The sequence below is a fragment of the Balaenoptera acutorostrata genome, chromosome 4, assembly GCF_949987535.1.
Source record: "Balaenoptera acutorostrata chromosome 4, mBalAcu1.1, whole genome shotgun sequence".
In the NCBI taxonomy this organism is placed as follows: Eukaryota; Metazoa; Chordata; class Mammalia; order Artiodactyla; family Balaenopteridae; genus Balaenoptera; species Balaenoptera acutorostrata.
This window is the reverse complement of record NC_080067.1, coordinates 94,879,220-94,885,513: the sequence shown is the minus strand read 5'-3', so window position 1 is coordinate 94,885,513 and position 6,294 is coordinate 94,879,220. Positions and strand designations below refer to the sequence as shown.

The 6,294-nt window shown below is 43.3% G+C and overlaps 1 pseudogene; it reads right to left on the bottom strand.

The window, feature by feature from the left end:
• Positions 1-2,022: 2,022 nt before the first annotated feature.
• On the bottom strand, positions 2,023-4,913 carry LOC130708070 (inosine-5'-monophosphate dehydrogenase 1-like; annotated as a pseudogene).
• Positions 4,914-6,294: the final 1,381 nt, after the last annotated feature.

Genomic DNA, 6,294 nt, shown 5'->3' with positions numbered 1-6,294 from the left:
CAGCTATTAAATCATATATATATATATATACACACACATATATCCAAGTTAGTGTATTATATTTCTTTTTATTTTAAGCTTTGTTTTGTTTTTCATTTCCAGGTGCGTTTTCAAATTAACCTCTCGTTTTGTCATAAAGTCATTCACTTTTGTAATTAGTCATTATGCAAAGGTGCTTGTCCTGTTTATGTCTCACTTTTTATAATTTACCAAGGGATTTCCAGCTAACTAAACCTCAGTCAGCTCATTTTATGATTTAGGAAAATGCAGATTTCATCTAATTGGTGAACCAATCTCTGTCTATTAGATAACCTCATGAAGTGCAGAATCTAAGGAATAACTTTTTTAAACCAGAGACTTGCCAGTTTGAATAAAAATGCTTCTATGGGCATTTGGAAATAAAATGCAACTTTGGCTTGGTAATTGTGGCTTGACGGATCTGTTACTAAATTCCAGCACACAGGGAATTCTAAAGGTGAATTGTCAACTTGCTACAAGGTTTTCACCCAGTGTCCATAACAGGTGTATGCAAGTCCACAAATGTCAGGATTTGGCAGATATTGCTTGATAAGATTGTATTGGGAGACTTCCCTGGTGGTGCAGTGGTTAAGAATCCACCTTCCAATGCAGGGGACGTGGGTTCGATCCCTGGTCGGGGAACTAAGATCCAACATGCTGCAGGGCAACTAAGTCCACGCGCCGCAGCTACTGAGCCTGCGTGCCACAACGAAAGATCCCACATGCCGCAATGAAGATCCTGTGTGCTGCAACTAAGACCTGATGCAGCCAAATAAATAAATAAATAAAATTAAAAAAAAAAAAAGAATGACAGATGATGTTTAAAAGAAAGATTGTATTGGGTTTTGAAAGACTGGGTAAAAATACGTGATAATATATAGTTTTGGTGTTTCCCAGTGGTTGTTAGACCTATGTGTACAAAATTATCTTTACTAACTTAATAAATAAAAATACATTTGACCCTTGAACAATGTGGGTGTTAGAGGGACCGACCCCTTGTGCAGTTGAAAATCCATATATAACTTTTGACTCCCCAAAGACTTAACTACTAATAGCCAACTGTTGACCTGAAGCCTTACTGATAAACAGTCTATTAACACATGTTTTGTATGTTACATGTATTATATACAGTATTCTTACAATAAAGTAAGCTAGAGAGAAGGAAATGTTATTAAGATTATAAGGAATAGAAAATACCCTTACAGTACTGTACTGTATTTAGCGATACCATAGGTTTATGTCATCTGTTTACAAGATGAATCATCTGTTAGTACCTACCTCATTATTATTTTTTTTTTTGCGGAGGCGTTGAAACCTCTTGATTTATTCAGATTATTTAACATACAGTGATGCAACTGCGACCCCAAAGTGTGCAAAGTTAAAGCCTTCAACTGCAGCTGAGAGGAGAGGGCAGGAACGGTACACCTGGGGACGGGGGTGAATCAGGAATAACGGGCAGCCTCCTCCCCAGGGCCAGGGATGGGGCAGCCTGAGGAGCAGGGCCTGGATAGTCCAGGGCCAGGGGAAGGGGGCAGAGACCTTCCTCTGGCCTAGGTCAGGAGCCCAGAAGTGCCACATGGCTGAGGGGGCAGCAGCCCAGGAAGGGGCCAGAGGCAGGGCCAGGAGAGCACCATTTCTGGGGTGGGGCTAGGGAGGGAGGTGCCCTACAGGAGAAGCCGGGGGGCCACCTGTCCCGGGGTGGGAGTCGGGCCGAAGCAGGCTGCAGTGAGAAAGACCTGAGGCAGGTGCAGGGTTCAGGGGAACTGAAGAAGGGGGAACCTGGGGGGGCTCCCAGGGCAGCCCGGCCTGGGAGCAGTCCTGACCCTGTGGCGGAAGCTCAGGGAGGGGCTGCAGAGCCTCAGGGCCTCCCCTCCTCTCTCCCTGGAAAGGAGCTGGGGAACCAGTAGTGCAAATCTGTGGACGACTCAGTTATGGAGGGAGGCTGTGCCCAAAGAGGGACCCTGGGACACAACCCCTCTGCTGCCTTGGCCTCCACCACCGTCCTCAGTACAGCCGCTTCTCGTAAGAGTGCAGGCCGTGGACACCACCCTTCATCTGAGCTGACGTGGTCTTCTTCTCAAACTTGAGCTCTCCTGGGTACATCATGGACCGCAGGACAGACAGGCTATGGGCACCAAAATCGTGGCAGCCGTGCTGGATCCCACTGTGAGGTAGGGCACGAACTTCTGAATGGAGCCTTTGTCCTGGATGGAGAGACGCCCTGCATGATCTTCACCTTATCTCCCTCGCTGAAGTAGCGCTTCTGGCTTCTGCTGCTCTTCTCCATGGCGTCCAGCGAGCCCGTGACCCGGTACTTCTTGAGCCTCACACCATCCGAGAAGAAGTACTCTCCAGGGGCCTCGGTGGTGGCGGCGAGCGGGGAGCCCATCATCACAGTGGAGGCTCCAGGGGCCAGGGCCTTGACCACATGCCCCACGGTCTGGATGCCACCATCGGCTATGACTGGCACCCCGAAGCGCCGGGTGTGCTCAGCCACCTCGTACATGGCAGTGCCCTGGGGCCGACCGCAGGCCATCACTTCTTCTTGGGTGGTGCAGATGGAGCCGCGGCCCATGCCCACACGCAGCCCGTCCACACCAGCATCAATCAGGTTCTTGGTCTGAGCTGCTGTCACCACATTTCCCCCAGTCACCTGGAGGCGGGGGTACTTCTGCTTGATGTGGTGCACCATGGCGATCTGATACACAGAGTTCCCTTGGGATGAGTCCAGCACTATGACATCAGCACTCGCCTGGGTGAGCAGGTCCAGGTGGTGTTTGTCACCCTCATGGGTGCCCATGGCCGCCCCACACAGCAGCTGCTTGTGGGAATCCTTGGAGGCCAGAGGGTAGTCCTGGTTCTTCTTCAGGTCAGTGCGGGCAGTGATGGCCACTAACTCGTCTTGATCATTGACAATGGGCAGCTTCCCTTTCCTGCTGTGCTGCAGGATCTCATTTGCCTCTTTTAGTGTCATACCCACTAGAGCCACCACTAGATGCTCACGGTGTCATCACCTCACTGAGGAGGGTGTGCGGTCCTTCTCGGTGAGGAAGTCGATGTCTTGGGAGGTGACGACGCCCACCAGCTTGCTGCTCATGGTGCCCGTCTCAGTGATGGGGATGCCGGAGAAGCCATGCTGGATCTTGGCCTCCAGTACCTCACCCACGGTGTGTGAGGGACTCAGCACCACGAGGTCCGTGATGAAGTCCTGTTCAAACTTCTTGACCTTCCGGACTTCGTTGGCCTAGAACTCTGGAGTGCAGTGTGGTGAATGAAACCAATACCACCCATCAGAGCCATTGTGATGGCCATGTCAGCCTCTGTCACAGTGTCCATGGGGGAGGAGATGAGTGGTGTCTTCAGTGTGATCTTCCAAGTCAGGGCTGAAATCAGGTCCACCTCATCAGCTGTGAAGTCTATGAATCCTCGGAGAATCAGGAAATCTCTGTGAAGAGAGGAAAGTGAATGTTACTGGGTGAGGAGGGGTTCCTGAAAAGGGCAGGGCCTGCCACGCCAGGGGAAGCATCACAGGGGGTGGGGAGAGGAGCAGAGCCTCTGAGCCCCATGCCATGTCAGGACTGAACCACCCTCATGCCCCCTGCTAGCATCTTGTCGACTTTAGCCCCCATTATTGTCTTAAATGATACAAAAAACTGTAGATGTTATATGTACTACTAACACTAGACATCAGAAATGAAAAAAATTGGAATTCCCTGGTGGTCGAGTGGTCAGGACTCTGAGCTTCCACTGCAAGGGGCACTGGTTTGATCCCTGGTCGGGGAACTAAGATTAGGCATGCCGTGTGGCACGACCAAAAAAAAAACAATGAAAAAAAATAATGTGAAAAAGAAATTCATATTTATTTACAGATATAATGATTGTTGCATTGATAATGAAGGAGCAGCTATATGATTGCTTTATGGTAGCCTAGTAATTTACACAGTTGCTTCATGGTAGCTTAGCACATACACTAATGAATTAATAATCTGTGTTTATGTGCAAAAGTTTCGATAAATTTTAACTTTCTAATAATATGTGTATATTTTATGGCAGTAAATGATAAAATAGGCTAGTTCCTACATATATTTTATGCATTTGTGACATACTTAATTTTTTCTTAATTTTTTGATATTTTAGGCTATATAGTTTGTCTATGAATTTTTTTCAAATTGTCTCAAATCTCCAAGAAATTTTCCAATATATTTATTGAAAAAAATCTGGGTATAATTAGACCCATGCAGTTCAAACCTGGGTTGTTCAAGGTTCAGCTGTATTTGGGAGGAAGTGAGATTTATCAGAAACAAAGTTGATTTGCCTCCTCTAGATGCTGAGTTGATATGGAACGATTTAGCTCTGTGTGTGTGTGTGTGTGTGTGTGTGTGTGTGTGTGTGTGTGTGTATGCACCATGTCTTATTTCTCTCATTTGTAAAATTCTGGCTACTTTTATGTTTTACTGTAGCATGGTGTGGAAGAGAGCTGTACAATCGAATTTTCTATGACGATGGTAGCCACTAGGCTCCTGTGGCTATTGAACTGTGGCTAATGCAAATGAGTAACAGAATTTTAAATTAAATTAAATGTTAATTAATTTAAATCTGAATAGCCATCTGTGGCTAATGGCTACTGTATTGGACAGTGCCGTTTTAGGCACTGACATACCAGCAATACTCCCAATACAGTGAGAACTGCTAGGTTAACATGTATTGTAGGGGAATGGCTACTAAACTCTGCTATTTCAGGTGTGAAACAACAAAATTCTCTCCTCTCTTACCCCAAGATAAATATTACCTGTATCATTGATTTGATTAGTATCATGTGTTGTATCAACTCTTTCATTTTCTGTCTTTTCTCCGTAAGAATGGCTAGCCTTGACTTCACTGTATTTCTTCTTCATTTAGCACATATTTATTGAGCACCTGTTATGTCTCAGTGCTGGGTATGCAACAGTGAATAAGAATGATCAGGTCCCTGTTCCCACAGGGAAGGGTTAACCTGTCTACTCCCTAATCTCAACCTTCCGCCTCCCCATGTCCCCAGCATCTGGGATAATAACAACTGGACATATTGCTAAATGAACAAATAAAAGAATATTTCTAGATTATTCCTTTGAGATTCATTGTTTCTAGACTGTATGAGGAAGTTAATTGATCTTTTATGTTTCTACTGTCCTTTTTTTTTTTTTAAGAGTGGCCTGACACTAACTTTATTTGTTTTTTTTTTTTCCACACACACACACTGTATTTTATTTTTACAAGAGATAAATAGACTGACACCAAGCATTGTACATGGATGACCACAACAAAAGCAACAATGATTGCAATTACCAAACATGAAACACACTCATACTATGTCATAATATTGACATTCAGTCCAGTAATCCTCCACTGTAACAGCTCCTTTACTTTGCAGTGAAAATTGATTTGTATATTCTTTGCCTCTGAGTCTTTGTGGGATTTTTTTTTTTTAATTCAGACAGAAAGTCACAAAAATTATACTCATCCTCATCAGTTCACTCAGTCCCATGTAATTAATTTTTTTTTTTCATCTTGATCTTTTGTTAGCACTTTTATGAGTTCATCAGTTTTTCATTAGAGTTCTGAAAATGCTTATTCATTCAGTTCAGCAGTACAGTCAGTTACCAGAAACCTGTACTTGTCAGAGTCTTTTCCATGAATTTCTTGAAGATGAAACCCTTTTATAGGAACATACTTGCAAAATCATCAGAGTACACCCAGAACTGTCTGTAAATGACAGAAGACTTAAAAATGACCATGGTTAAAGATTTGATGAAAGTTCATAATAATGCAGTTGACAAGAAAATTAGTTATTTCTGAGATATACATTTTAAAGTAATAACTAGGATTATTACTTATAACATTATACCAGAACATATAAGATTTTTAGAAGTTTCCTGTAATGTCTGAAACATTTATATTAACATATTTCCATACATATTTCCATACAAATACAAATATAAGATTTTTAGAAATTTCATGTAATGTCTGAAACATTTATATTAACATATTTCCATACATATTTCCATACAAATACAAATATAACATTTTTAGAAATTTCATGTAATGTCTGAAACATTTATATTAACATATTTCCATACAAATAACCCAATGAAAGTTTAGTATTAGTTGTTTTGTTTGTTTTTTTATACTGCAGGTTCTTATTAGGCATCAGTTTTATACACATCAGTGTATACATGTCAATCCCAATCGCCCAATTCAGCACACCACCATCCCCACCTCACCGCAGTTTTCCCCCCT